We start from the raw sequence: 25862 nt of genomic DNA on the forward strand, positions 1-25862 counted from the left end.
CAGATGCTGACTCAATACTGATGTCTGCGTTTCCTTTCCCTCCTGGGATATCTTCTCCATTCGTCTCTTGCGGGCTCTCCTGCCCCCCCTCCTCCTCCTGCGTTTTTTGACATAGCAGTGCAGTGAACATGTCTGGCATCTGCACTGGAGAAAGACGCATCTGTTTCACAATCTGATGGATTATACTCCGAGGAAGAAAAAGACACAGATTTTCTACGTGCATATTCACATTGACGCCAATGAGGTTGATTTCTGAGTATAGGCTTGGGTGTATTATCAATCCGTTTCCTCCATGAATACACTTTGTCATTTTTATAATCAAAAGAGTCTCTACTGAACTTAGATTTTTTCATTTTTATGATGGAATCCTCCATAGTTTTTAAATGATCAGTCATCTTTTTGGAGAGCATATCAAAATCAGGCTGGTCAGTATATTTAGAAAGTTCATTATTGGTATTATCAATGTCCACCTTAAGTTGGTGAAGTTTGATTTCTTCATATGATATGATCAAACTCATAAGTTTTAGTGAGCATTGTGAGAGGATCATATTCCATTCAGAGAGAAATTTATCTGAAAAAATATAAGTAGGAGATTTTTTCATACGCAGACCCCTGGGAATCATTTCTTTTTCAACATATTTCTTTAAAGTATTATGGTCCCACCAGGTGCGTATTTCTTGCTGAGAAAATTTCTCTAATTTTGAAAGGAGATCTTTCAGCTCACTAGGTGGTGCAGAGATACCATCTGTGTTGTCAAACACTGAGGCCAATTTAGCCATGCGGGAATCCATGATTGAGAAAAAAAAAAAAAAAAAAAGAAAAAAAAAATGCACAATATATATGAGTACACCACACTTGTGTGCTAGTTGCTGCGTTTCCCAGACATAAAAGTTTTGCAACGGAATGAATGATAGTCTATACTGTGGCACCATCCATATGGTCAAGCAAATATATAAACAAATATGAACATTAAACAAAAGACTTCAGCGGAGCTCCAAATCACTGCATAAACATTCAAGAAAAGAGGAGGGGGGGAGAGGGGAGAAAAAAACTCCCACATCATGGCTATCAATAAAAGGTTTTTTTAAATGTTCTGGTAACAGATGTAATGTCTGCCAATTTGCAGACAACAAAAGAACTACCTTTTCCTCGAATCACAATGTTACTTATAATATAAAATCATTTATTAATTGTGATTCTGACCACGTCATATACTGCATAAAATGTAAGGCTTGCAACATTTGCTATATAGGTTACACCACAAGAAAAATCAAAAAAAGAATTTCAGAACACATAGCAAATATAAATAACAATAATTCAGGCTATTCTGGGGCTACGAAACACTTTATTTCTGTACATAAAGGAGACCTATCAGATTTTTCATTTTTTGGCATAGAAAGGGTTAGTCAGTCACCTAGAGGTGGAGATTGGAAGAAACAATTAGCACTGCGGGAAGCCTTTTGGATTCTGACTTTAGACACTAAACATCCACACGGTATGAATTACAGGAATGACCTTTTTTACATATATTGAACTAACAGATAGATCTTGCCGCAATTTAAAGTATATATTTATGCAATTTCAGTGTATTTGAAATGGGAGAAAAAGTCTTGTTTTGTGTGTCTAGCTGCAGCTTTTTTCAATGTAATTGATTGCTATGTCTGTGATTGGTTCCTTGCTATATATAAACCTGTTCATCTATATGGTATTAGTTCCTATGACTAAGGGCGCCGTGGTGCGCCAGAAACGCGTCAGGCAGAGAGAGTCTCCCTCTCTCTTTTTTAATATTGTTTTTTAAAATGTTTCAATAAATTTTGGATATTTTACCTACACTGGATGGACGTGCTGGATATTCCCTTTTCCTTTCCTCTACTTCAGCTGAAATCACCAGCAGGTACGGCACCCACCAGCTATATTCATTTGCAACGGTTTACAGATGCATATCTCGGCGTGTCAAGCTCCTAACCTTCCCTCTCCCCCCCTCCTCTTTTCTTGAACGTAACAGTGCAATATACATCGTGACTGTCCAATATACTACGTGGCTGTGAAATATACTACGTGCTCTGTGTTATATACTACGTAGCTGTGCAATATACTATGTGGCTGTGTCGGTTCTGTTATATACTATGTGGTTCTGTTATATACTATGTGGCTGTGCAATATACTACGTAGCTATGCAATATACTACGTGCCTCTACAATATACTACGTGGCTATGTTATATATTACATGACTCTGCTATATACTGCGTCACTGACCAATATACTACATAGCTTTGCAATACACTACGTGACTGTGTTATATACTACGTGCCTGTGCAATATACTACGTGGCTATGTTATATACTACGTGGCTGACCAATATACTACGTGCCTGTGCAATACACTACATGGCTATGTTATATACTATGTAGCTGTGTTATATACTACGTAGCTCTGCTTTATACTATGCACACTGTTATATACTACGTCGGTTGTGTTATATACTACGTAACTGTGCAATATAGTACGTAGCCTGTGCTATATACTACCTACATATTCTAGAATACCCGATGTTAGAATCGGGCCACCATCTAGTCACTAATATATACCTGACAGGGGCCCATACATTCTGATATCATCACTAATATATACCTGAGAGGGGCCCATACATTCTGATATCATCACTGATATATACCTGACAGGAGGCCATACAGTCTGTATCTATAATAATATATTCCACAGGCAAAAAGCAACAACAACGACACTGTCTGAACAAAGCTGAGGCTACTCCAATCCTGGAGCCAGGTGTCATTCAACAGTCATTAGGCTATTAGCCGCACATAATACAACCGGGTACTCTTCAAGAGAAAAATAAAACAGACGATTCCACTGGTATATGCAAGAGAAAAAGAAGACACTCACTGGTCTAAAATTCCCAACTTTATTTCATCTTCATAAAAACTTCAAGGCCGGGGGAGTGAGGAAAGGAGCTCTTGTGGGCAGGAGCAAACGACGGCCGTTTCGCGCTGTGCTTGCACTTCTACGGGTCAGTATATGTGAGAGAATGACAGGGGAAGGAATATATAGGCCACAATCTACACCCCCCCCCCCCCCCGCCAAACTCCTCCCACATCACTGGAAATACAAAACATAAAAGTTGCACAATTAAAACCAAAAATCATTACACATCATCCCAAATATCTATAATCACAGTTAGGAATGCAAAAGTTATGCCCGCTTATAATTAATCAGTACACCAGAGGATTGCTTATTCGCATCCAACACATATCTACGCTTAACCCTTACAACATCCGCTCTCACCAGCACTCTAGTCCTCTTTTACCGAAATGAAGCCGGATCCATTGAATACACAAGCTGACTTACTGCAGGAACACCGCCATGTCCACCCTATCATTAAAGCCTAGCGGACCCATTGCGCAAGTGCGCATGATCCACCTTGCTTCCCTTTTAAGCAACAGGTTACCTACGTTTCCTCCTTGAGCCAGTAAACTCACGATCTTGATCCCCGCAAACATCTGTACATTGGGGTTCCCATTGTGCTTCTCCTTAATATGAGCAATCAATCTTGGGACTGAGACTGCCAGATCAGCTATTGAGTTGTGACTGGGAGAGAGGGGTTAAGGCTATGTGCACACGTCCAGAATTGCCGCGAAAATATCCGCGGCAATTCCGCAACTGTGCCGTGGGTAAAACGCATGCGGAATTGGCATACATTTTCCCTCTAAACACTGGCGTTTTACAAGCATAATTAGCTTGCAGAATGCTATCGTTTTCCAAGCGATTTGTAGCATCACTTGGAAAACTGATTGACAGATTGGTCACACTTGTCAAACAGTGACAAGTGTGACCAACTATTTACTATTGATGCTGCCTATGCAGCATCAATAGTAAAAAGATCTAATGTTAAAAATAAAAAATTGTGATATTCTTACCTTCCGGCGGCCCCGGCAGCGTTCCTGATGCTCTGGTCCCAATAATGCATTGCGGCAATGACCTCAGTCATCACAGGTCATTGCCGCGAGGCATTACAGGGAATGGGAGCATCACGAGGAGCAGGAAGACTGCCGGGGACGCCGGAAGGTGAGAATATCATGATTGATTATTTTAACTTTTTTTTTTTTAACAATTACCGTATATGGTTCCCAGGGCCTGGAGGAGAGTCTCCTCTCCTCCACCCTGGGTACCAACTGCACATAATCCGCTTACTTCCCGCATGGTGGGCATAGCCACATGCGGAAAGTCAGCGTATCAATGCATTCCTATGTGTGCGGAATCCCCGCGATTCTGCACAAAGAATGAACATGTTGCTTTTTTTTTTCCGGAATGCGTTTCTGCCGCGGAAAAAAACGCAACATGTGCACAAAAAATTCAGAATGCATTCTGATAATAGGATGCTTAATATATGCGGTTTTTTTTGCGGTTTTATCGGGAAAAACTGCAAAAAATCCTGAACATGTGCACACAGCCTAGAAGTCCATACCCCCAGAGAAGACTCAGAAGAAATACCCAGTTGAGCTGAAAAGCAGAAATTTCATGTAATGCGCTCCAGAAGAAACAAAGATGAGTATCTCTGCAGCTGAGCAACACAACGCTAAACAGAAAACTGCAGCAAATTCAGGAGAAGCTGAGGATTTTTACCATGTGGTTACCTATTTTTTTTTTTTTTTTTTGTAGCTAGTGTGAACAGTTAGGGTATGTGCACACGTATTTTTGAGGTCTGCGGATTTTTTCCGCAGAGGATTTGAGAAATCCGCTGGTAAAAGGCACTGTGTTTTACCTGCGGATTTTGTGCGGATTCCTATTATGGAGCAGGTGTAAACCGCTGCAGAATCTGCACACAGAATTGACATGCTGCGGAGTGTAAACCGCAGCGTTTCCGCGCGTTTTTTCCGCAGCATGGGCACAGCGGTTTCTGTTTTCCATAGATTTACATGGAAAACTGCTGCGGACCCGCCGTTGCTGATCCTCTGCGGATCCACAACAAAATTCGCAACGTGTGCACATAGCCTCAGTGTAAAGTCCTCTTTAAGGGGATAACAGCAGCAATTAGATCTCCGCTCCAATTGCTGTTGTAAGGTCGGGGGCCACACTTGTGCAAGTCTCTCGCATCAATGCCAAAATGGTATCAATAAAAACGTTAGCACGGCGCGCAAAAAATAAGCCTTCACCCAGTCCAAGATCATGAAAAATGGAGACGCTAAGGGTCTCGGAAACTGGCGCCATTTTTTTTTTGCCAAATTTTGCATTTTTTTTTTTCACCACTTACATAGAAAAAAACCTATACAGGTTTGGTGTCTATGAACTCGTAATGACCTAGAGAAGGATTTACCATGCATTTGGTGAGCATGGTAGAAAAAAAAACGAGCAACTGAGGAATTGCACTTTTTTTTACAATTTCACTCCACTTGGAATTTTTTTTCCTGTTTTCCAGTACTTGATATGTAAAAACAAAACGGTGTTGTTCAAAAGAACAATTTGTCCCACAAAAAATAAGCCCTCACATGGCGATATTGACGGAAAAATAAAAAAAATATGGCTCTGGGAAGGAGGGGAGCAAAAAATGAAAATGCAAAAAAGGAAACACTTCTGGTTGTGAAGGGGTTAAATGCCTGAGGTTTAAATTTCTGCTATTTGTCTGCTGACCATCAGGTGGCAGTGTTGCTCTTTTCACTTTAATTTCCTGCAATTCACAGACTGCCCTATAAGTGACACTGCAGAACTTCCAGGACGGAAGGACAGATGATTGCGAAGTTTTTCACTATGCCGTCCAGAAAAAGTTGGTTATGTCACCCCACACAGACAGAGTGCGAGTCACACAGCGCTGTTTAGTTGTTCTTCTTTAGTGTTCCTGTCCTTACAGGATAGCTACCTACATGTGAAAATAAGAAACTTTGTAATATATCTCAGAGAAATCTGCTTCTTTAACTCTCATTTCTCGGGTAAAATCTGTAATTTCTGTATTCAGTGAAGACAGATTTTCCCATTAATTAGAGAGAGAAAATTATTTCAGTAAACAGCTGCTGCCAGTGAACGGTAAATTGTATTTTTATGCTGAAATAATCGAATTGTCCAAGAAATGAGCATTTTTCTCGTTCGTTGTGAGAACCCCATCATGTGTAGGCCCATAATCAGGAACAGCCTGAGTGGAAGCTCCTCAGGGTGCACTCCGGGGATCCGGCAGAGACCGACCCTTCTGGTCACTTCCTTAATGCCCCGATCACCGTGATCCTCACCTCATATCCACCGTGATCCTCACCTCATATCCTCCGCTCCCGGCTGCTTTATTTCCTCACTGCTCAATGCCAGAAATGTGGAATGAAAAAGAAAAACAGCTCTCCCGAATCTGAGGACACAATAACCCTCTCCAGTTCTTGTTCTTACCTTATTGTGAAAGTCCATGTTAAGGAAGCACAACTTAGGGCCAGGAAAATGTCTGCCGTGCCTGACTCATGGGTCCTGTGAAACTGAAAACCGCCCTTCCTCCTGAATCCTGTAGGCAGCAAGCATTAACCCATCCCTTTCCATGTCACAATTATAGTCCCTTTGGGCTTTTATTTTTCTACAGCAAAATGACACTGAAAATCGTACAAAGAAGGTTACAGCCTTAGGCCGGCGTCACACTTGCGAGTTTTACAGACGTAAGAGCGCAGAAACTACGTCCGTAAAACTCGCAAAAAATACGGCACAATTATTCTCTATGCCCCTGCTCCTATCTGCCGTATTTTACTGATCAGTATTATACGGCTTTCTACGGCCGTAGAAAATCGCAGCATGCTGCGTTTGTCACCGTATTGCGCAAATAAAACGCCAATGAAAGTGTATGGAAGCCCCAAAAATACGGATTACACACGGACCAGCAGTGTGACTTGCGAGGAATACGCAGCGGTGTTAGAGAGAAAAGCCGACAATTCAGTGCGGTGTACAGTAAAATCACACTGACAGCTTACAGTAGAAAAGGTAGAATAAATGTGTACACATAGAATAGGTATATATATATATATATATATATATATATGTCAGTAGACACATATATGTATATTAGATTGTGGCCCGATTCTAACGCATCGGGTATTCTAGAATATGCATGTCCCCGTAGTATATGAACAATGATGATTCCAGAATTCGCGGCAGACTGTGCCCGTCGCTGATTGGTCGAGCTAACCTTTATGACATCATCGTCGCCATGGCAACCATTATGACATCATCGTTGCTGTGCCCGTTGCTGATTGGTCGAGGCCTGGTGGCCTCGACCAATCAGAGACGCGGGATGTCTACGTCCTTTATGACATCATCGTCGCTGTGCCCGTTGCTGATTGGTCGAGGCCTGGCGGCCTCGACCAATCAGAGACCTGGGATTTCCTGGACAGACAGACAGACGGAAAAACCCTTAGACAATTATATATATAGATATACTAGATTGTGGCCCGATTCTAACGCATCGGGTATTCTAGAATATGCATGTCCCCGTAGTATATGGACAATGATGATTCCAGAATTCGCGGCTGACTGTGCCTGTCGCTGATTGGTCGAGGCGACCTTCATGACATCATCGTCGCCATGGCAACCATTATGACATCATCGTCGCTGTGCCCGTTGCTGATTGGTCGAAGCCTGGCGGCCTCGACCAATCAGAGAGCCGGGATTTCCAGGACAGACAGACAGAAAGACAGACAGACAGACAGACGGAAAAACCCTTAGGCAATTATATATATATAGATTCTTACTTCATACAGCCGCGATATAGCAGAAAGCCAGTAATTCAATTACCGGCTTTTGCTTTCTCCTTCCTAAACCCGACATGATATGAGACCTGGTTTACATACAGTAAACCATCTCATATCACCATTTTTTTTGCATATTCCACACTACTAATGTTAGTAGTGTGTATATGCAAAATTTGGCCGTTCTAGCTCTTAAAATAAAGGCTTAAATGGTGGAGTAGTAAAGCCAGTGACTGAGGGCAGATATTAATAGCCTGGAGAGGGTCCACGGTTATTGGCCCCCCCCTGGCTAAAAATATCTGCCCCCAGCCACCCCAGAAAAGGCACATCTGGAAGATGCGCCTATTCTGGCACTTGGCCACTCTCTTCCCATTCCCGTGTAGCGGTGGGATATGGGGTAATGAAGGGTTAATGACACCTTGCTATTGTAAGGTGACATTAAGCCAAATTAATAATGGAGAGGCGTCAATTATGACACTTATCCATTATTAATCCAATACTAGTAAAGGTTTAAAAAATACACAAACACGGGCGCATGCGCGGACCTCGGCGGTGTCGGACATGACAGGCTGAGCTCCGCATCCCAACCAGCCACTACAGCCCTCTAAAGCGCTAGAAACCCAGCGAAAATCACCGGCGCGGCGGGTACACACCTCCAAGAGCGGCGGGGACGAATATGCCGAGAAAAGGAGGTACGGGTCAAACGGCAGGCCGCACAATTGAGGAACTCCTCATGTCCAGCAGCGCGGGTAAAATGGCCGCCTCAGCAGCGGCTCCCCCTTCTGCCTCCCTCTCAGCGGCGGCTAATGAGACAGAGATGGAGGAATCTGAAGCCGCAAATGAGACGGTCACCCCCACAGCAGCGCTGATAAAAGCGTTGCAAGAGACATTCCGCACTGAGCTAAAAGCAGCTATGCACAGCGTCACTGTGCAGCTGCAAGAAATTTCACAGCGCACTTCCAATCTGGAAGACAAGATGGAGGCGGCGGCCGAGGCCCTGGAAGAAGATCATGAGAACATTAGGGCCCATACTGAGCGAATAGCAGATCTTGAGATAAAATGTGAGGATTACGAGAACAGATCTCGTAGAAGCAACATCCGCATAAGAGGACTCCCAGAGTCTATAGTGTCCCTCAAAGATACAGCAATGACGCTGTTTGGGACCCTACTCCCTGAAACTGACCCAGCACTGCTTCATATTACAAGGATCCATAGGGCCCTAGGCAGACCACGCTCAAAAGACTTCCCTAGGGATGTAGTGCTTAAAATGCACTATGAAGAGTCAAGAGACTTAATACTGGCAGCAACTAGGGAATTGTCCTCCCTTCCAGGACTATCGAATTCCGTGCGACTGTTTGCAGACCTTTCTCTAGCCACGCTCTCCAGAAGGAGATTACTAAAGCCAATCACCACTGCTCTTCAGGAGAAGCATACTAAATACCGATGGGGTTTTCCATTTGCCCTGCTATTCACCTACAACAACGAGTCGTTTGTGTGCCGATCGCTGAAGGAGGGAAGGGAGGCTTTGGGGAGAGCTGGAATACCTATTACTGAGAATGTTCCTCCCCAGCCACAAAGGAGACCACGTCCACAAAGAGAATGGACACAGACCCCTAGAACCAGGAGCCAGAGCGCACAGATCACTTGATCACAAACTGAAACTGTGTCAAGACGTTATCCTTTTTATGAGAATGCAGAAATCTAATTTCAGTGCTTTGGATTGACGTTTCAATCCTGTGTCAAGACACTGGCGGGTTTGTCTTGCCGTTTCCGGTGGTTGTTGAGTTAAGCCACAAGCATTAAGCAATAATTTTTTTTTAACCCTACAGGGGTAACACTTAGCAAGGGTTAGGTTGTTGGGATTTAAAACATGCTGCTTGACTTGGATGATGTCTGGGACCCACCTTATTATGGGTTCCCAGAGTATCGCCTATAACGGGTATTACACCCGGCTATTTGGATGTTTTCTGTTTTATGTATTTGTCTTCCCCTGTCTCGTTCATGCCCTCTTGTCTCCTAACAGATGTGAATGTATTCCACAAATCAGGCTAAGCTGGAACCGACTATCAGATAGGGGAGCGAGATCAACTAAAAGTCAAAAGGCGATGATAAGCGGTAACGAAAATTGCATCTATGTGTAGAATTATATCTGATAACGTACACGGCTTCAACTCGCCCCCCAAACGTAAGAAAGCCTTCATAGATTATCACAAACATAAACCAGATATCATTTGTCTGCAGGAAACTCACTTTTCAAAGACCTCTAGCCCTAAATACTTTGACTCTGGATTCTCTCATTTCTTCCTAGCAACCTGGGAACACAAAACAAGAGGTGTGGCCATATTCCTTAAAAATACCCTAGCGTTTCAAATAGACAATACCATCATAGACCCAGAGGGCAGATTCATAATTCTGTATGGTACTCTACAAGGGCAAAATCTATGTATTATAAATAGTTACATGCCAGCAACCACCCAGACACTTGTATTCAAGTTAATACTATCTAAGATCTCGACAATCCCCTACCAACACCTTCTATGGTGTGGGGACTTTAACTTCACTCTGAACCCGACCCTAGATTGTACAGCGACAAAACGATCTGACATCACCAAGGGAGACAGACGAAGGATACATAGGTTAATGAAAGAGTATAGAATGGTGGACGTATGGAGAGAGATGAACGAAGCCACAAGAGGGTACACCTTTTATTCTAATGTACATAAAACATACTCGAGAATAGATATGCAATTGACCACGACCAACACATTGCCAGGAGTGCTGTTTTCCCGCCACATCCCATCTTCCTGGTCGGACCACGATGCGGTCCTATCGGTGTATAAATTTAACACAAACTCATCAAAACTATTTAGATGGCGCTTGAATGAATCACTACTGTCAGACCCAGAGATCGCTAATAAAGTCAGAAATGATCTTAAGCTTTTCTTTCAAACTAATGTAACTGAGGAATCAACCCCGGGAAACATTTGGCAAGCGCATAAAAAATTTATCACTGGCACCTTAATTAAACTGGCCTCTATTAAAAAAAAGAGCAGATCTGAGCTACAATCAAAGTTAGAGAACAAATTACTAAATCTAGAACAGGCAAATCAACAACTCCCCTCGAGATACCTGAGTAAACAGATACAGGATGTCAAGCTCCAGTTGGATGCTGTCCTTACTCATAGAACAGAGCGTGCTTTGGCTTGGACAAAAGCCTCCTTCTATAGACAGGCTAATAAACCTGGTAGGCTGTTGGCAGGTCAACTACGCCAAAAAGAATCTTTGAACACTATTTACTCTATCAGGGGCAGCAATGGCCATATCTCTGCTCACCCTGAAGCAATTTACAAAGAATTTCATAGCTTCTATCAAAAATTATACTCAGCCCCCATCCCCCCATCACCGCTACTTTTAGATTCGTTTTTGCAACACCTCCCGCTCCCTAAAATTAACGAACACATCTCCCAAACTCTACAATCTGAAATAACAGAGGAGGAAGTAGACCAAAAAATTCAAAAATTGAAAATTGATAAAGCCCCAGGACCCGATGGACTTACAGCTCCCTATTATAAAAAGTTTAAAGAATTACTTATACCACATATTGCAAAATTTTGTAACGCATTACTGAATGGTTCCCAAATGCCCCCGGAATTTTATGTAGCACATATAGCAGTGATACCTAAACCAAAAAAAGACCACCAGCAAACCAAAAATTACAGACCCATCTCGTTACTTAACGTTGACCTTAAAATATTCACATCCATCATTACGGATAGAGTTAACAGAGTACTCCCTTCCATTGTACACAGAGACCAGGTAGGCTTCATTCCAAGGAGACAAGGGCCAGACAATATTAGGCGAAACCTAAATATAATACATTCAGCGACTAATTCATCACAGCCCACCATGCTTTTAGCTCTAGACATAGAAAAAGCATTCGACTCGGTTTCGTGGTCATATCTTTTCAAAATACTATCGGTATTTGGCCTACCCCAAAAGTTAATAAATTGCTTAACCCTGTTGTACGATAAGCCAACGGCTTACCTCAAACTGCCATCATCACACCCTAATCCAATAAATATAATGAGAGGTACCAGACAGGGATGCCCCCTTTCACCGGCACTATTTGCGTTAGCAATGGAGCCTTTGGCAGAGGCAATTAGGCGTAGTCCGGATATATCAGGGCCAACTAATTTGGGAGAGCAATACAAAGTCAGTTTATTTGCTGATGATTTGCTCTTGTCCCTCACTAACTCCCACACCACTCTTCCGAATCTATTTTCACTACTCCATGACTTTGAACTAATATCAGGGCTAAAAATAAACATTGAAAAATCGGAGGCTCTATTTCTGAACACACCAGAAAAAATGCAGTCACACTTAGTATCTCAGTTTGGATTCGAAAAAAAGGAGCACTACCTGACCTATCTGGGGATTAATCTTACGTCTAATAAATCGACCCTATTTAAATGGAATTATGCCCCTCTAATAGAGAACTTTCAAAGGGACTTGTCCAGGTGGTCATCATTAACACTGTCATGGCTAAGCAGAATAAATGCCATAAAAATGGTTTCACTCCCAAGATTCCTATATCTATTCCGATCCCTGCCCATACCAGTACCCCCTGGAGTAATACGGGACATTCATTCCAGGATCTCCAAATTTATTTGGCAAGGGAGGAAGCCGAGGGTTAAACAACAAATAATGTTCCTGCACAGGAGGAGAGGAGGATTCTCTTTACCAAACTTCGCTAACTATTTTAAAGCTGCCCAGATAGCACAACTAACTAGAATCTGCTCAACTCTAGACAAACCTAGATGGGTCCACCTGGAGTCATTTCTACTAAAACCATACTCCCTACCAGGTCTACTATGGACTGAGGCGAAATTACCAAAACAATTCAGTACCATAGCACCCTTTGCAGTACAGTCTTTGCTTGTCTGTAGAAAAGAGAGATTTAAGAACAAACTACAGACTAAAGATACTCCATTAAACTCGCTATTTAATAATCCAGCTTTTTCCCCGGGTCTTGATCCCCGACCCTTCTCCTGGTGGATCTTGAAGGGCATAACCACAATTAAACACCTCTGCTCCCCGTTTAATGTCGCCTTAACTAGACGGGAATTTATTCAAAAATATGAACCTCCAGTTAGGGAAATATTCCGCTTGAACCAAATTTTTGATTTTGTTAGGAAAAGTGTACCAGACAAAAACCCCTTTAGGCTAACAGGTTTTGAACAAACATGCTCGAATGACCCCTTGGGAAGGGGGGTAATATCCATGTTGTACTCCTCCTTTTCTGCAGTAAGGGGGGAGGAAAAACTTAAATTTATGCGCCAGTGGGAGGAGGATCTGGGGCTCGAAATATCACTGGAGGAGTGGTGGCGATCAAAAGGTTCTCATCAGGTGTCCATGGTCGAATCCTCTCTTAGAGTCCTCCACAGGACTTACCAGGTACCCACGAGACTCCATGCCATTTGTCCTCAGATCTCAGATAAGTGTTTTAGGGGTTGTGATATGCCTGGAGATATGAGACATATATGGTGGTGACAGGTCTCTGGCAGGAGGTGAAACTTTTGATCGATGGAATGGCTGGAAGAGATATACCTCTAGACCCGCGGACATTCTTGCTTGGAATAAGACCACAGGGAGTGTCCAAGAGATTTTTTAGACTGATAACATTACTGGGCATGGCGGCCAAAATACACATACAGTGGGGCAAAAAAGTATTTAGTCAGTCAGCAATAGTGCAAGTTCCACCACTTAAAAAGATGAGAGGCGTCTGTAATTTACATCATAGGTAGACCTCAACTATGGGAGACAAACTGAGAAAAAAAAATCCAGAAAATCACATTGTCTGTTTTTTTAACATTTTATTTGCATATTATGGTGGAAAATAAGTATTTGGTCAGAAACAAACAATCAAGATTTCTGTCTCTCACAGACCTGTAACTTCTTCTTTAAGAGTCTCCTCTTTCCTCCACTCATTACCTGTAGTAATGGCACCTGTTTAAACTTGTTATCAGTATAAAAAGACACCTGTGCACACCCTCAAACAGTCTGACTCCAAACTCCACTATGGTGAAGACCAAAGAGCTGTCAAAGGACACCAGAAACAAAATTGTAGCCCTGCACCAGGCTGGGAAGACTGAATCTGCAATAGCCAACCAGCTTGGAGTGAAAAAATCAACAGCGGGAGCAATAATTAGAAAATGGAAGACATACAAGACCACTGATAATCTCCCTCGATCTGGGGCTCCACGCAAAATCCCACCCCGTAGGGTCAGAATGATCACAAGAACGGTGAGCAAAAATCCCAGAACCACGCGGGGGGACCTAGTGAATGAACTGCAGAGAGCTGGGACCAATGTAACAAGGCCTACCATAAGTAACACACTATGCCACCATGGACTCAGATCCTGCAGTGCCAGACGTGTCCCACTGCTTAAGCCAGTACATGTCCGGGCCCATCTGAAGTTTGCTAGAGAGCATTTGGATGATCCAGAGGAGTTTTGGGAGAATGTCCTATGGTCTGATGAAACCAAACTGGAACTGTTTGGTAGAAACACAACTTGTCGTGTTTGGAGGAAAAAGAATACTGAGTTGCATCCATCAAACACCATACCTACTGTAAAGCATGGTGGTGGAAACATCATGCTTTGGGGCTGTTTCTCTGCAAAGGGGCCAGGACGACTGATCTGGGTACATGAAAGAATGAATGGGGCCATGTATCGTGAGATTTTGAGTGCAAACCTCCTTCCATCAGCAAGGGCATTGAAGATGAAACGTGGCTGGGTCTTTCAACATGACAATGATCCAAAGCACACCGCCAGGGCAACGAAGGAGTGGCTTCGTAAGAAGCATTTCAAGGTCCTGGAGTGGCCTAGCCAGTCTCCAGATCTCAACCCTATAGAAAACCTTTGGAGGGAGTTGAAAGTCCGTGTTGCCAAGCGAAACGCCAAAAACATCACTGCTCTAGAGGAGATCTGCATGGAGGAATGGGCCAACATACCAACAACAGTGTGTGGCAACCTTGTGAAGACTTACAGAAAACGTTTGACCTCTGTCATTGCCAACAAAGGATATATTACAAAGTATTGAGATGAAATTTTGTTTCTGACCAAATACTTATTTTCCACCATAATATGCAAATAAAATGTTAAAAAAACAGACAATGTGATTTTCTGGATTTTTTTTTCTCAGTTTGTCTCCCATAGTTGAGGTCTACCTATGATGTAAATTACAGACGCCTCTCATCTTTTTAAGTGGTGGAACTTGCACTATTGCTGACTGACTAAATACTTTTTTGCCCCACTGTAGCATCAAAGTGGAGGACCCCGTCGCTATCAATGCCACAAGTCAAGACCAAAATGAACACTATTATGATATATGAGCGCATCCAGGCTACGAGAACTGATAGTTGGAACACCTTTTTCCGGGTTTGGTCCCCATGGCTGGATTTGAGCCCTGGGGATCAGCTGACGCTTGCCCTTACGCTTTCTCCATGAGGCATGGGCTAGAGGCCAGTAATAACCAACTGGCAATATATATATGTATGTGGGTTCTGTTTTCTTCCTCCTATCTATATGCTTCCCCTACACTACAAGTTGTGATACTAAATCTGATCTCTGTCAGGTGTCGACCTATAGCATTCTATTGTGAAGAAAAAAAATTCTGTTAAGTGGACTTTTATGATTCATACCCTAGTCTGTTTTTCCCTATTGTTCCTGTCTTGTTTATGTCTTGTCGCGTATAATTGTATGCAAGGATCCTTTATTTTGAATTCACCATGTTTATAATGTTATAAGAGTGATCCCTTGATATGTTGTCAAAACTCCCATGTTGGGAGACATCTGTATTACTCTTTAAATAAAAATTATTGAAACAAAAAAAAAAAATACACAAACACATTATTAAAAATTATTTTAATGAAATAAAAACAAAGGTTGTTGTAATATTTTATTTAACGCCCAATCCAATCACTGAAGACCCTCGTTCTGTAACAAAAAAAACATAATAAACCAAGAATATACATACCTTCCGCAGATCTGTAAAGTCCAACGATGTAAATCCATCTGAAGGGGTTAAAACATTTTGCAGCCAGGAGTTCTGCTAATGCAGCGCTACTCCTCGCTGCAAAACCCCAGGGAATGAAGGTAAAGTAGGTCAATGACCTATATTTACCTGCATTTGCGGTGAGGCGCCCTCTGCTGGCTGTTCCTAGATCGTGGGAACTTTCCTAGAAAGCTCCCTGGCTCGAGTTCATATGAGGACAACCAGCAGAGGGCGCCCTCTTATGATCTCGAGCCTGGGAGCTTTCTAGGAAAGTTCCCACGATCTAGGAACAGCCAGCAGAGGGCGCCTCACCGCAAATGCAGGTAAATATCGGTCATTGACCTACTTTACCTTCATTCCCTGGGGTTTTGCAGCGAGGAGTAGCGCTGCATTAGCAGAACTCCTGGCTGCAAAATGTTTTAACCCCTTCAGATGGATTTACATCGTTGGACTTTACAGATCTGCGGAAGGTATGTATATTGTTGGTTTATTATGTTTTTTTTTGTTTCAGAACAAGGGTCTTCAGTGATTGGATTGGGCGTTAAATAAAATATTACAACAACCTTTGTTTTTATTTCATTAAAATAATTTTTAATAATGTGTTTGTGTATTTTTTTAAACCTTTACTAGTATTGGATTAATACTGGATAAGTGTCATAATTGACGCCTCTCCATTATTAGGCTACGTTCACACATTGCAGATTTTCCAGCTTTTTTTTCTGCACTAAAATCCGCAGTTCATGGCAGAAAACGCAGGTGCGTTTTTTCAGTGCGTTTTTTTATGCAGATTGTCTGCGTTTTTTACCTAAATAAAGCTCTGGAAACTTGACAAACTTCAGTTACAAAAAAAAAAAAAATAATGATGTAATTTCCTTGTCCAACCCCTTCTTCTTTCATCCTCCATTTTGTGCAAACATGAGTGGAAGTAACCAAAACATGCCGCAGGTACACGTCCGCAGGCCGCACCGGATACTTATGCTGGGGTTGCTGCTGCAAATCTTGAATATGCATAGACAGCAGGTAAGCTGAAGTGCATTTTTTTTTAACGCTAAACATACAGTGGGGCAAAAAAGTATTTAGTCAGTCAGCAATAGTGCAAGTTCCACCACTTAAAAAGATGAGAGGCGTCTGTAATTTACATCATAGGTAGACCTCAACTATGGGAGACAAACTGAGAAAAAAAAATCCAGAAAATCACATTGTCTGTTTTTTTATCATTTTTTTTGCATATTATGGTGGAAAATAAGTATTTGGTCAGAAACAAACAATCAAGATTTCTGTCTCTCACAGACCTGTAACTTCTTCTTTAAGAGTCTCCTCTTTCCTCCACTCATTACCTGTAGTAATGGCACCTGTTTAAACTTGTTATCAGTATAAAAAGACACCTGTGCACACCCTCAAACAGTCTGACTCCAAACTCCACTATGGTGAAGACCAAAGAGCTGTCAAAGGACACCAGAAACAAAATTGTAGCCCTGCACCAGGCTGGGAAGACTGAATCTGCAATAGCCAACCAGCTTGGAGTGAAGAAATCAACAGTGGGAGCAATAATTAGAAAATGGAAGACATACAAGACCACTGATAATCTCCCTCGATCTGGGGCTCCACGCAAAATCCCACCCCGTGGGGTCAGAATGATCACAAGAACGGTGGGCAAAAATCCCAGAACCACGCGGCGGAACCTAGTGAATGAACTGCAGAGAGCTGGGACCAATGTAACAAGGCCTACCATAAGTAACACACTACGCCACCATGGACTCAGATCCTGCAGTGCCAGACGTGTCCCACTGCTTAAGCCAGTACATGTCCGGGCCCGTCTGAAGTTTGCTAGAGAGCATTTGGATGATCCAGAGGAGTTTTGGGAGAATGTCCTATGGTCTGATGAAACCAAACTGGAACTGTTTGGTAGAAACACAACTTGTCGTGTTTGGAGGAAAAAGAATACTGAGTTGCATCCATCAAACACCATACCTACTGTAAAGCATGGTGGTGGAAACATCATGCTTTGGGGCTGTTTCTCTGCAAAGGGGCCAGGACGACTGATCCGGGTACATGAAAGAGTGAATGGGGCCATGTATCGTGAGATTTTGAGTGCAAACCTCCTTCCATCAGCAAGGGCATTGAAGATGAAACTTGGCTGGGTCTTTCAACATGACAATGATCCAAAGCACACCGCCAGGGCAACGAAGGAGTGGCTTCGTAAGAAGCATTTCAAGGTCCTGGAGTGGCCTAGCCAGTCTCCAGATCTCAACCCTATAGAAAACCTTTGGAGGGAGTTGAAAGTCCGTGTTGCCAAGCGAAAAGCCAAAAACATCACTGCTCTAGAGGAGATCTGCATGGAGGAATGGGCCAACATACCAACAACAGTGTGTGGCAACCTTGTGAAGACTTACAGAAAACGTTTGACCTCTGTCATTGCCAACAAAGGATATATTACAAAGTATTGAGATGAAATTTTGTTTCTGACCAAATACTTATTTTCCACCATAATATGCAAATAAAATGTTAAAAAAACAGACAATGTGATTTTCTGGATTTTTTTTTCTCAGTTTGTCTCCCATAGTTGAGGTCTACCTATGATGTAAATTACAGACGCCTCTCATCTTTTTAAGTGGTGGAACTTGCACTTTTGCTGACTGACTAAATACTTTTTTGCCCCACTGTATTCTACAGCGCTTTACCGACATCTTGATTTTTCTTAATTTTTACAGTGTTGTGTTGTAAAAAATATATATATTTTTTTATTTTAGAGGCAGCAGCAGGAGAGAAGACGGAAAAGACTGTGGGTGCACCCGCTTGTTGCAGAACGTACACAAAAAGGCCACTTTTATGTGCTTTATAATGATTTGCGGAAGTAAGTAGAAATTCATGAAAATACAAAGTAATGTTTTTCCACAAATGTTATGATATGTTATGTAACCATTTATTTATTTATTTTTTTTGCATTTTCAGATAACCGGAAAAGTTCGTTTCATTTTGCCGTCTGCCAATCCTGGCATTCGACCGACTTCTGGCAATAGTTTCCCCCCATCTCACACTGCAAGACACTTTTATGAGGAAGGCCATCTCTGCTGAGGAAAGGCTGCTCATCACCTTGCGGTAAGTAAATAATTTTTTGGTTGAATGTTATTAGGTCTCTTTCACATGTCAGTGTGTCCGGTATGTGTGATGAAAGTTTTCACATGTCTCGGAGACACTGACAAACTAATAAAGGTTCCGTCACATTTAGCGACGCTGCAGCGATCTAGACAACGATGTCCATCGCTGCAGCGTCGCTGTGTGGTTGTTGGAGAGCTGTCACACAGACAGCTCTCCATCGACCAATGATGCCGAAGTCCCCGAGTAACCAGGGTAAACATCGGGTTACTAAGCGCAGGGCCGCGCTTAGTAACCCGATGTTTACCCTAGTTACCATTGTATAATTTAAAAAAACAAACAAAACATACTTACATTCCTGTTGCGTCCCGCAGCGTCAGCTTCCCTGCAGTAAGTGCGCTGGACGGAAAGCAGAGCGGTGACGTCACCGCTGTGCTCTGCTTTACGGGCGGCTGGTGCTGACACTGGGGGACGCAGGGAAGCTGACGCTCAGGAACGTAAGTATGTTTTTTTTTTGTTAAATAATAAAATGGTAAAATGGTCGCTGTCACACATAAGGATTTTGTTAACGATATCGTTGATACGTCACAAAAAAGCAACGATATCGTTAATTATATCAGTATGTGTGACGGTACCCTAGACACAGTTATCTATGCACACGTCAGTGCCTTTACGTCTGCTGTATGACTGCGGGCAAAACATGCTGGCATGCCCTTTTTTCTCATTTGCATGTTCAACAAAGTGTCCCACACACGTGCACATTGAGAACACACATTGATGTCCTCTGTGTGACACGCATCGCACAGGTGAAGTGCTACAGGAAGCGCTGTTCTCTGGCGGCAGGTGATGAAGATGTTGTCATCATTCTTCCTTGCTCTCCAAGATTTCTGCACCATCAGGGAAGAATGGGATTTGTCTTCATCACCTGTCGCCGCTAACTGCGTTTACTGTATTGCTTTTATCCCTGCTAGCCATCCTTGTGGGAAGTATTCAGCACATGGGCCACACACACACAATGGACATGGATATCTCTGTTACTGCGTGTTACGGTACCGGAAATATCATGTTTATAACATGCCAGGAAACTGTAAACATTTTTTTGTGCTACCAGATGTGCCCACTGTATTTTATGCCTTATCTACAGAATTCTATAATTTGGGCCCTGGGTCAGTGGAGATACATCATACCAGTGTGTGTGTTTTGTAATGTTATCCCATCTTGCTGTGTCCAGTTCGTGCGCCTCCCTTCTTGCGATACCTCTCTTCTGCGCAGATGTACTTTCTGGTCCTGATGAGGATAGAGCAAAGTGCGCAGATGTGCATGCGCTGGGCCTGTCTCCTTTTCTTGCCTTCGCTCACTGCAGGACTTACTTCTGCCCTCAACAGGCCGGATTAGTGCTTTGAAGGAAGCAGGAGGGCGGTGTCGTTGGCTAAACATTGGAGTGGCTGGACACGGACCTGCAAGTCCCTTCTGATGTGACTGGTGGTTTATTTATTGATACCCTTGTGTTGTGCCGTGTTACTAAGGGCAGCATTATAGAATACTTTAGATAAAACATGAAAGGGGCTGGACACATATTATAGCGCCCATAACTGCTGACATATTTTATTGTATTTTTGTGTGACATTTCTAATATTCATTTTTGTTTCTTTGCAGATTTTTGGCCACAGGAGAGAGCTATACATCCCTGCACCTCCAATTTAGGGTTGGTAAATCCACCATCTCTAACATTGTGAGGTGCACATGTACCGTCATCTGGCAGAAGTTGCAGCCTATAGTGATGCCTTCCCCAACCGAGGAGACTTGGCTGCAGGTTGCAGCAGGCTTTCAGTCTGTGGCCAATTTCCCAAACTGCATAGGTGCAGTCGATGGTAAACATGTTCGGGTTCAGCAGCCACCACGATCAGGATCACGCTTCTTTAATTATAAGAAGTATTTTTCAGTGGTCCTGATGGCGGTGGCTGATGCACATTACAAATTTGTTGCCATTGACGTTGGTGCCTATGGTAGTACTGGGGATTCTCGGGTGTTGCGAACGTCACAGATTGGGATGCAAATTCTTCAAGATGGCGGAACGCTCCCAGCCCCAAGACCTTTGCCGGGTTCCACACATCCAGTACCCTTTGTGATGGTATCGGATGAGGCGTTTCCCTTAACGACAACCCTGCTGCGCCCATACCCACGAAGGGGACGGAATGCCCGGTGAAGGATTTTTAATTATCGGCTGAGTCGTGCACGCAGATATGTGGAATGCACCTTTGGGATCATGACTAGTCAGTGGAGGATCTTTCACACACCCATCCAGTTGGACACAGACACCGTTGACACTGTGATTAAGGCTTGCTGTGTACTCCACAACTATGCTCGTGAGTACAACACTGACGTAGATGTGGAGTACCAGCAGCCAATATTTAATCCAGTGGTCAACGTGGGTCTGGGAAGGCCGTCCAACACTGGTGTGCGTGTGAGAGAATCCTTCACTGACTACTTCATGAGTCCAGAAGGTGCCGTGCACTGGCAATACTCCTGTGCTGGTGTTGGGCAGCCTGAGCAGCAGAGAAGGATGGAAGAACATTGACTGACCAAGATGGGAAGATCTATACCAAAAGATAGAAGATGTCAAGATCCCTATTAATCAAATTCAACATCGATATTCAATTTTGTTTGTTGTATTTTTTGGGGGAACTAAATAATTTGTAATTTTTATTTATGGTTAATAAAAAAATTCTTATTTTAATTTGGTTATTTTTGGATTGAATACGTATTGTATATATAAAATTCTTAACTAATGATTATTCTCCATCCCATTGTCCAGTGCGCATACAGCCATCACACTATGTCCATCCCATAGTCCAGCCCCCATATAGCCATGACACCGTACAACATAGAGGCCCTGTCCGCTAAGTATGTAAAGTATCTAAAAATCAGAGATGACATTTGATCAACATTAATTTATTTAACAAGCAACTAAATTTTTACAAACAGTTGAGAAAAATTTTTTCAATATGAAAAACTGAACTAACTTTTTCAAAAACAATTGCATCTTAATGCAAGTAGGTGTATTCCTGGGAATACCCATAGGAGCCTCTTGTGTCAGTCATGAAAGATTGACTTGCTGATGGTCCCAGGCTTGTGTTTCCTCCTCCAGAAAAATTCTGTGCCGGTTGGGTGTAGGAAGACGCTCTAGAGTGCGGTTCACTGGGTTTCGGTCGTGGGCGAAAGAGTCCGAAAACCCCCGTCAATACATTCTCATATGACTCAATTGGAGCAGGGTCCTCCAGAGCGGTGAGGGATGTTTGGCACAGAGACATGAAGAGAGACTGCCTATCCGGTGGCAGTGAGCGTGCCTTTCGGGCAATGGTCAACGCAAAAAAGTCACACTGGTCCTCACTTGAGGATTGTTTCAGTAAATCAAGTGTGTCACTGGCGATCTTCTCAGTTTTATCCTCATTTTTTTTTTTTTTTTTTTTTAATGGACTCTCCTGCCACCGGATAGGGAGCTCTCTTCTCTGTTACCACAGCTTCTGAAGAACCAGATGATCCAACAGCTGCTGCAGTTGATGTGCCTGCAGCAGCTGCTGGACATGCGGCTTCAGCAGAAGCTGTGGTAAGAGATGGAGAAATTGTCCCTCCCGCTCCCGAGGAAGTGCCTGCTCCATCAGTGCCTGCTCCATCTTCGGAGTGGTCATCCACAGGAGGCGGGTTGGAAAGGTTTCCCTCAGTCCTGTGTGAGAAAAGGAAAAAAATTATTAATCATGACCGCTGCGGAGGAGCAACATTTTAGGAACAACATAAAGGCCGATTACTCCAAAACGCAGTTTATTTTTTTGCATGTGTGCTGATAATGCATGTTTTGATTTAACACATGCGTTATCACAACATGCTAGCCAAACAATGTGCTAGTTATCTTGCGCAGTCAAAGTGCCAACACAAGATAATTAGACACGGTGTAGTGCCATACCTCTCACAACTCCATCTTTGGAATGAGAGCGCAGACAGGATTTTGGAAAATGCTCTCTTCACTATGGTATAAATTCTGGATGCTGTGTATTGAACGCTGCGGCAGGACACAGGGTTCAATACGCAGTCAACTGTGCTACACCACATGGCAACATTGATGAGGCTACATATATATTAGTGGTTTATAACCTACCTCCGCAAAGTCCGGCTTGTGAGCAGGAACTGCAGTTCATCGTAAAATGGAAAGGTTATTCGACTTGGAGAAGATCCACTCCGGTCACATGTATTGATGAATTTGTTGAACCGGTCACGAACTGACCTCCATCTCTGCTTGACATTTTTTTCTAAGAAAAAAAAATATATATATATATTGTCAAAGTAAATTTATCATAAACTCTAATAATAATAATAATAATAATAATAATAATAATCGGTAACAATATAATTACCAATTTCCAATTGGTTTGCAATGGACAGGGAATCCCACTCCGGATAGAGGTCCCTCACAATCTTGGTCCAGCAATGGTCTTGGAAATATTTGTCCTTGTAGGACACATCAGCGGCATCCCATATACAAGGTATATCGCGAACCTACAATGAATAGAATAGTGTCATTACATACTATATCCAAATGATAAGTAATCTAAAAGGGAACCTGTCACCCCCAAAATGGGAACTGTAGATAAGCCCTCGATGTTTCCTCAAAGATGATCAAAAGAGGTTAGATTATAGTGACACAGGGGCGGTAACGGACCGATGGGCGTTGCTGTCCGGTCCATCCTCTCCCATCTTGTTGTTATGACGTCCTCTTGTATTCACACTGCGGCTCCTGCGCAGGCGTACTTTGTCTGCCCTGTTGAGGGCAGTACGTTGCATTACTGCAGTACGTTGCTGTGCCCTCACCAGGGAGATAAGCTGCAGCGTGAATACAAGAGGACGTCATCATAAGAAGATGGGAGGGGCTGTACCAGACCGCCACACTCATTGGACCGGTACCGACCCTGGGTGAGTATAATCTAACCTCTTTTAATCATCTTTGAGGATACATCGGGGGCTTATCTACAGTATACCAGAATGGGTAGATAAGCCCCTGATGCCGGTGTGCTTAGCTCAACTTCCATGTTGGAGTTAAGAGGTTTCCTTACAGCACAAATGTTTAAAAATTTGACATTGCATTTCACACGCCAGTGGCTCCGGTACGTGAGGTGACAGTTTTTTCACGTACCTGAGACACTGACTCACGTAGACACCTTAAAATCAATGTGTCTCTACAGATGTCAGCGTGTTTTCAAGGACCGTGTGTCCGTTTTCAAAACACGGAGACATGTCAGTGTTTGTGGGAGCGCACGGATTACACGGACCCATTAAAGTCAATGGGTCCGTGTAAACACGTACCGCACACGGATGTTGTCTGTGTGCCATCCGTGTGCATTTTTTCTGTCATAGTGTTAACATTGAAAAAATTGTTGCAATGCAAGGACACAGACACAAAAGCAGACACACGGACATCACACGGATCCCTCCCAAATAAAAATACGTAGGGTCCCCCTATATTTTTAGGCCAGAAAGGCTAGGCAGACAGCCGTGGGCCAATATTTGAGGCCCTGGAAGGGGTTAAAATACCCATGGCTGTTCCCAGGCTACAAATATTAACCCACAGCTGTCTGCATAGCCTTTCTGGCACTAAAATATAGGGGGCCTCGAAAAAAAAAAATACGTAGGGTCCCCCTATATTTTTAGGCCAGAAAGGCTAGGCAGACAGCCGTGGGCCAATATTTGAGGCCCGGGAAGGGGTTAAAATACCCCTGGCTGTTCCCAGGCTATGAATATTAACCCACAGCTGTCTGCATAGCCTTTCTGGCACTAAAATATAGGGGGCCCCGAAAAAAAAAAAAAAGCGTAGGGTCCCCCTATATTTTTAGGCCAGAAAGGCTAGGCAGACAGCCGTGGGCCAATATTTGAGGCCCGGGAAGGGGTTAAAATACCCCTGGCTGTTCCCAGGCCATGAATATAAGCCCACAGCTGTCTGCGTAGCCTTTCTGGCACTAAAATATAGGGGGCCCCGAAAAAAAAAGTGTTGGGGTCCCCCTATATTTTTAGGCCAGAAAGGCTACGCAGACAGCCGTGGGCTTATATTCATAGCCTAGGAAAGGGGCCATGGATATTTGCCCCCCCCCCTGGCTACAAATATAAGCCCGCAGCCGCCCCGGAAAAGGCGCATCAAAAAGATGCGCCAATTCCGGCACTTAGCCCCTCTCTTCCCACTCCCATGTAGCGGTGGGATATGGGGTAATGAGGGGTTAATGCCACCTTGCTATTGTAAGGTGGCATTAAGCCCGGTTAATAATGGAGAGGCGTCAATAAGACGCCTATCCATTATTAATCCTATGAAAGGGTTAAAAAAAACACAAACAATAGAAAAAAAATTTTTTAATGAAAAAAAAGACACACACTTTTTGACCATACTTTTATTTCACGCTCAATCCACCTGAAGACCCTCGACCTGAAAAAGACGTAAAAAAATAAAGCAAATTCATACTCCCTGGCCCTGTCCGCAGAAATCCATCGAGGGTCCCACGAAGATCTTCCATGGAGAACAGACACATCCAGAGATGTGTCTGCTCTCCATGGCTGCAGCAACACACTGACAGGAGCCATAGTTCCTGTCGGTGTGTCACTGCGCATGCGCGAGCGAGTTTACCGGCGGTCATTGACCCCGGCACTCTCGCTTAACGGCAGTGCTGCGTGGGAAAGTTCAACGCAGCTGTACTGCCGTTAACCGAGACGCCGGCGCCATTGAGCTCCGGAACAGTACGCGATACACTGCTAGGAGCTTCGCTCCTGGCAGTGTATCACCGGAGAGCAGGAGATCGGCGTGGGACACTCGGTTTTGGATTCTGCGGACAGGGAGTATGAATTTGGTTTATTTTTTGGGGATTTTTTTCTATGGACGAGGGCTTCGCCTACAAGTGTGGTGTTGGTGAGTATATACTCTGTGTTTTATGTACTGTGTGTCATGTATGTTACGT

The 25862-nt window shown here is 43.3% G+C and overlaps 1 protein-coding gene and 1 long non-coding RNA gene across 4 annotated transcripts in view; both read right to left on the reverse strand.

Annotated features, from left to right (window-relative positions):
* Window positions 1-6489, reverse strand: part of LOC138677044 (uncharacterized) — a 114236-nt gene extending 107747 nt beyond the window's left edge. Inside the window, exon 1 of one of the 3 annotated variants that reach the window (XM_069766858.1) lies at window positions 6383-6489. The gene's annotated coding sequence lies outside the window, so the exon portion shown is untranslated. The remainder of the gene's footprint in view (window positions 1-6382) is intronic. The other 2 variants (XM_069766856.1, XM_069766855.1) reach the window with 2 other exon arrangements.
* A 15447-nt stretch (window positions 6490-21936) lies between these two features.
* On the reverse strand, window positions 21937-23493 carry LOC138674318 (uncharacterized). Its single transcript, XR_011320593.1, has 3 exons — window positions 23283-23493; window positions 23027-23177; window positions 21937-22597 (listed from the first exon to the last, which is right to left on the reverse strand). It is a non-coding gene; the product is annotated as an uncharacterized lncRNA (long non-coding RNA).
* Window positions 23494-25862: the final 2369 nt, after the last annotated feature.

The sequence above is a fragment of the Ranitomeya imitator genome, chromosome 4 (assembly GCF_032444005.1).
Source record: "Ranitomeya imitator isolate aRanImi1 chromosome 4, aRanImi1.pri, whole genome shotgun sequence".
Taxonomy (NCBI): Eukaryota; Metazoa; Chordata; class Amphibia; order Anura; family Dendrobatidae; genus Ranitomeya; species Ranitomeya imitator.